The following is a 6,436-nucleotide window of genomic DNA, read 5'->3' as shown; positions in this document are numbered from 1 at the left end:
ACTGGCGAACCCTAGGCCACCTAAGCGGAACGTCTGAACTTAACCACTGTGCCACTGGGCCGGCCCCGACGTGCACTTTTTAAAGAGTAAAACCTTTTTCTTTTCCTCTGCCATGGCTGGTCCGTCAGAGAGTGGAGCTGAAGGGGTGGCCCCGACAAGGTGCCATGGAGAAGAGCTGGAGGGACCCTAGCGTGGGTGTCGGTCAGGGGTATGTGTGTGTCCTGGGTCTGCTGTAACAAATGGCCACACATGGGGAGGTTTAAAGCAGCAGGAACGTGTTCTCTCACAGGCCTGGAGGCCAGAGGCAGCAGGGCTGGCTCCTCCTGGAGGCTCTTGGGAAAAATCTGTTCCCTGCCTCTCTCCTAGCTTCTGGCGGTGGCCGAAAATCCTTGGCATTCCTTGGGTTGTGGCTGCGTCACTCCAACCTCTGCCTCTGTCCCCACACAAGGTGCTCCCCATGTGTCTCTCTGTCCAACTGTCCTTCTTCTTATAAGGACACCTGTCATTGGATTTAGGGTCCACCCTACCCCAGTATGACCTCATCTTAACGTGATTACATCCGCAAAGACGCTATTTCCCAATAAGGTTAACATTCAGAGGTGGCAGGTGGACGTGCATTTTGGGGGACACTATTCAACCCAGTAGAGGGGGGATCATGAAAGGGACCCCAAGCTGGGGTCCACTGCTCTGCGGCTTTTGTATTCTCTGTGATCAGGGAGCAAGGGGGCTGGCCAGGTGGACGCCAGGAATGCTGTGCAACAAACACGCACGGTGGCACCTGCTGTTCAGTTTCCTCTTTGCAGAAATTCTTAATTCCGTGCTGCTGCGCTGGAGGGGAGGTGAAATCAAGCTGGAAGGCTCTGCCAGGCTCTAGAAGGGTTGTGCGTGAGGAGAGGCCGCTGGGGTTCTGGGGGCCACGCTGATGATGGAGACTGAGCACTCTGCAGGGCAGGGGGTGGGGCATGGCCACCCTCTGCTCATCCAGCTTGATGGCAATGCCCCTTCTGAGCGCCAGCTCCCCTGTGGTGGCCCCTGCTGGTCCCCAGGCACCTCCCCCTGCTCACCTGGCTGGGCGAAGTGCCCCAGGCCCTCTCTCCGCCGGGTGGATGGCCACTCCACGTGATCCTGTAGGTCCTCAGTGTTGCCAGCTGTCTATTCCTGTGGGCTACAAACAGGATGCAACCTGACCGAGGTGGGGTCGGAAGAGGGGGACAGATACGGAGAGCCAGGCGGTAACAACATGGATGTCACCAACACAGAGATCACTTATGGACACCTACTCCTAGTCACATATTTTCCACCCAGATATCTCCCACGCCCCCTCTGAGGTGTTATCATCTTGGCAGGTTGTATTTTCCAAAAGATGGTTGTGACAATGTCCCACATGCTCTTCTGGAACCTCCCCACTGCCCCATCCAGGAGTGGAGCCCAATTCCCCTCCACTCGAGCCTGGATGGGCTGGTGGCCGGCACCCACCGTGAGCCGCAAGCCATTCCACAGGCGGTTCAGCTGCCCCCCGGCTGCCATATTGGGAGAAAGCCCAGAGGAGACCCCTGGGGCCAGAATGACCCAGCTGAGCCTCTCCTGAGTCCTCTGGGGGACGGGAGCGGGATCAGCCTTGCAAGCCACTAGGTTCTGGGGTGATTTGTGTGCAGAAGCAGATCATGGGGTCATCAGCCCATTTCTCAGGTGAGGACAACAAGGTAAACTTGCCTAGGGCCACACAGCAAATACACAGGAGAGTCGGGTCCAAACCCAGTTTGCTGACTTCAAGGCTAACACATTCTCCACCTGAACTTATCCACAAGCGCAGGTCAGTGACGTCACCTGTGCCAGGAAGAAAGCCGCTCGACGCCCTTCCTTGTGTGTGCGGAAGGAACAGCGCTGGGCTCGCGTCACAGATCTGGGGTTGGAACTGCAATGTGCACCTGCTAGTCTGGGGTCCAGGCCAGCTGACCCTTGGCCTCGCCCTCTCCGCCCAGCCGGCGTCTCCTGGTAGTTTCCCGAGCACCGGCTGTATGCCACGCTCCCGCCAGGTGCCCGGAAGTCAAAGGTGAAGAGTGAGCTCCCCACGTCTGTCACAGGGCACCCGTCCAGTGAGGCGGGCAGGCGCCGACTGTCCACCGCCAGCCAGCCCCATTGCGGAGGGATGCACTCATGCACAGGGTGCACGGCCTTGTAACAAAGAGAGCAGCCCTCAGGTTCAGAGCCTTGACAGGCGGCCACAGCTGTCAATAGTTTCAGAATATTATTTTTCGCTGCCTTCATTTTTTAGGCAACTTCTGTGTACTCCAAGTGAGACCGTGTTTCAGTCGGTGTTAGGTTGGCAAACATTTGAAATCCCCAAATCACAGTGGCTTCAATAAGAGAAGTTTATTTCTCTCACACAAATGCAGTCCTGAGGTAAGCCTTCCAGGGCTGGTAGGGAGGCTGTCGGACCATCAGGAATCCAGACTCCTTCCATCTTGTTGCTTTACCCCTCATGGTTCAAGATAGCTGCCGGTGCTCCAGCTATCATGCTTGTATTCCAGCCAGAAGGAAGGACGAAGGGGATGCTGAAGGGCACATGCTCCTTTCTTTAAGAATACTTCTAGGAAGCTCCACCTGTCGCTTCTGCTCACATGTAGAACTTTGGTTGAATGGCCACACCCTGCTGCAAGGGAGGTTGGGAAATGTGGCCTGGCTTCTGGGCAGCCATGCGCTCAGCTAAAAGCCAGGGATCTCAGGTAAAGCAAGAAGGTGTGAACAGGTACTGGGAGCACTAGCTGTCTCTGCCCCAGACTGTTTTCCCTCCGTGATGGAGACGTCACGTTTTCTTTTTAACGTAAAGGTAAGTGAGGAAGGAAATCGCCAAAGAAAAAATGGAGGAAATCAAAGAACAGGTGGCTCATGGCTCAGGTGGAGATTGCCAAGCCGGCCCTGAGTCTTGGAGAGGCGGGCACCACGCTGTGAGCGCAGAAAACCGAAAGAGGAGGATGGCCGGAGGATGAGGGTGGGGGAGGTTTCATTTTTAGGGTGCGATCCCCAGCTCCGTGCACAGAGGGGCCTGGAGGGGGAACCCCGGGAAGCAGCAAGGGCCTGTTCCAGAAAGGGTCTGAGCCGGGCAGGGGAGCTGGGGGGCCAGGAGCCCGGGGGAACACTGAGGAAGGGGGCAACCTGCCTGCTGAGAGGGACGCAGGAAAGCTCGCCAGGTCGGGGAGGGGGTCCTGCCCGCTACCTCTGTTTGCTTGGGGAGTAGGAGCCAGGCCCCCTGCGGGTTGGGGGCCTGCAATGGGGTGACCCTGACTAAGTGAGTGAGGGCCGCTCTGGTTGGGGTGGGACACGGGGCAGCTCACCCTTGCCCAGCGCTGACCTCGTGGGCACCGTCTCATCGTGTCCTTGCAGCACAGTAAACCGTCACTGCTCTGTCCCCGAGGCATGGTGGGAGGAAGCTGCGGCCGGTCTCTGGACTCGGAACCGGCAGAGCGGGTCCCCATGGAGTCCAGCTGCTGCCAGCACCCCATCCGCCCCGAGGCCAAGGACACTGCCTGGCGCGGTGTGGGGGGCCGGGCGGGGGAGGGGACCAGAACCACATGCTGGGGATGAAGGAATGAGCTGAGTGAGAGATGGATGGAGGCTTTGCTCTCTGCCAGCTTCTGTGCCCACGTGTACCCCCTGCAAGAGTCACAGGGGACCACCTCACGTCCCCTCTGCAGGCAGCTCCTGGTGACGAGGGTCTGATTTCCCAAAATAAAAGGGCGTGGGGGCCGGAAGCGCTCCACCCCAATCTGGGCGCGAAGCCAGCACATGCTGTCTCTGTGGCACGACCAGGCTTTCGGCAGAGGGTTCTCGGAGCCTTATTGAACTGGGGCTGCCCCGCGCTGGGCAGACACACCTGGCTGCTCACGTGCCCCCACCTCCAGGGGACCCACGGCCCGCCGGGAGACGGGACAGTGGCAGCTCGGGCAGCCTTCCCTGGGCCCCCCCCCCCCGCCCTGACAGGATGCTCCCCACCCCTGGCTGGGCCAGTGCCTGGGCCTGCCGTGCCTGCCCGGGAACTAGAAGTTTCTGCAGGGCGGGCCAGCTCCTCGGTCTGGCGGAGTGACCAGAGACCTCCCTCTTGCGCCTCCTGCTGCGAGACCCCCGGGCTAGCCACCTCCCTTTCCCTTCGCGTCCACGGGAAACGACCTTCCTTAACCATCCGCCGGGTTCCTGTGAGGCTAAAAGAGGAGGCGGGGACTGGGAGCAGCATAAGGAAAACGGAAGCTGCCGCCCGGCCTGGACTAAGGCGCGCCCCTCCCTGAGAGAGGATTTGCCTTACTGCCTTCTTTCCCTGTAACTCAGCTGGAAAGGTGAAGTATGGCCCTTAGGAATCCAGCGGTTGTGTTTTCTCCTTTTCCAATGAACAGACACAGCCGCCGGATCTCTAATAAAGTGAGCCACATGGTTAATCACGTCATTGTCTGGCTTAAAATATGTCGCTGACTCCTTTTCGTCTAGAAGATAAAAATCTAGACCTTTCCTTTACCTTCAGGCTGCGAACACTTTCCTGAATCGGCCCGGAACCAGCCCCGCTAATCTGCTTGCTGCCTCCTGAACAAGTCCGTCCATTTCATCCCTCCTGGCCTTTGCACTTGTTGTTTCTTGTGCCTGAACTGCTCATCGTCTAGTGAACTCCTGCTTATCCTACGAAACCCACCTCAAAAGGCCCTTTCTCCAAAACACAGTCAGGTGTCCTGGAAATTGCATGGGCCTTGGAGCCGGGGGCTGGGGTTCCGGTTCTAGTTCCACCTTGTGACTTGACAAATCGCTTCAGCTCTCAGGACTTCAGTTTCTTCCCTTGGAATTGCTCCTCTGTTTGTCTCTCCCATTAGACCTTGGAAATCCTCAACGTCAGGCACCACGTTTTATTCAACCCCAAGTCCTCTCCTTCCTCCCTCTGCCTGAGTCAGGCACTATCCCACGACGGTAATAAATCAACAGCCAACCTGGGTGGGCCTTCAGCCACGTGCGGAGCCAAGTTCAGCACGGGCCTTGTCTCACGGCAGCCCCGGGAGAGGGAAAGAGGACCCCAAATTTTCTCATAGGAAATGCAGGGCTGGGGGTTCAATACCAGGAAGCAGCAAGTACAGGTGAAGGCGTGACCCCTCCCTTGGCAGGCGCCCATCCCTCCAGCGGGTCCCGCCCTGGGCACGCAGAGTCATAAGGACTCAGACGCCAGTCGTGGGGACTCAGTGGGTGTCAGAGGCAGCCCAGGGTCACCCTCCAGAAGGGGCTGTGAGCACCAGACGGGGAGGAAGGCCCGTGAATCACACCCCATTTGTTTTACAAATTGGGTTGGGGAGCCTCTCAGATTAACCTGAAAACAAAACAAAGACTGAAAACCCAAATCCACCAGTTACGTCATTGCCAGCCTGGAGGAGGGCGGGCTTAGATCCCTGGCTCAGCTCTCAGCATCCAGTTCGCCCCGGGGGGACCACCCACCCTCTTGGGAAGCCCTCCCTCCCTGTCCCCTCGGGGCGGCTCCAGGTTTGCAGGAGTGGGAGACTGGCTCCCACTGTGAGATCAAAGATGAGGTCAGATGGTCCCCACGGTCCGGAGCAATTAGGTTGGGAAGATGGGGTTGGAGCTGAGGGCAATTAGTGGTACTTAACAGTTGGTGATTAAATAGTCGTTCTGCCCCCCGGCAGTGGTGGGGCGATTCCTACGCTCCACCCAGGACTGACTCAGACTCTCTGGGGGCGGAGCCTGGGTTTCCGCAGTTTGAATCCGTTTCCAGAAGATTCTTCGTGGGGAGCAGGTGCCGGGTTCCCCTTGCACCCCCGCTTCTCCGTGTTCTCGCAGGCCGGGGGGGCCTCTCCTCCCAGGGCCCGGCCTCTGCCCCCCGGCTCACCTCCCCCTGGCTGCTGGCGCCCACACTCCCGACGTTCTCACGCCCGCCCGGAGGGTGCACCTCCTGGCCCTTGGACGCCTCCGTGGAAGCCTTGAGGGCACCTCCCACTCAGCTACTCGAAGTGGAGCGTCACTCCGTGGGCTGCCTTCGCCCTGCACCCCGTCTAGTCCCAGGGCCTCTTCCCAGCACGGCATCCCCCCACTCCGACCTCCCCTCTCCCTCACCCCCCGACCGACCCACGCCAGGCCCTGGGTATCTTGGAATGCGTCCCCTGCCCTTCCCTCCAGCACCACACGCTATCCCGGCCCCCCTCCTCAGTCGCCCCCGACCCGGCCCATTCCAGTCGTCTCTGAACCGGGCTCCCCGTTTCCACTGTCGCTCCCTCCAGCCCAGCCTGCAGCCGGAGCACAATGAACAGCACCAATCTGATCAACCCACCTCCTGGACCTCTTCGGGGCCTGCCCTGTTCTCAGGACAGGATGGAAGCCGAACTCATGGCAGGTTCCAGCTGCCGAGCAAAAACGGAAAACAAGGGACCAAAGCTCGGAGTGGTTTACGGGCAAA

The sequence above is a fragment of the Equus asinus genome, chromosome 17 (genome assembly GCF_041296235.1).
Source record: "Equus asinus isolate D_3611 breed Donkey chromosome 17, EquAss-T2T_v2, whole genome shotgun sequence".
Lineage (NCBI taxonomy): Eukaryota > Metazoa > Chordata > Mammalia > Perissodactyla > Equidae > Equus > Equus asinus.
The sequence above is the reverse complement of the archived record's forward strand: the minus strand, read 5'-3'. Positions refer to the sequence as shown.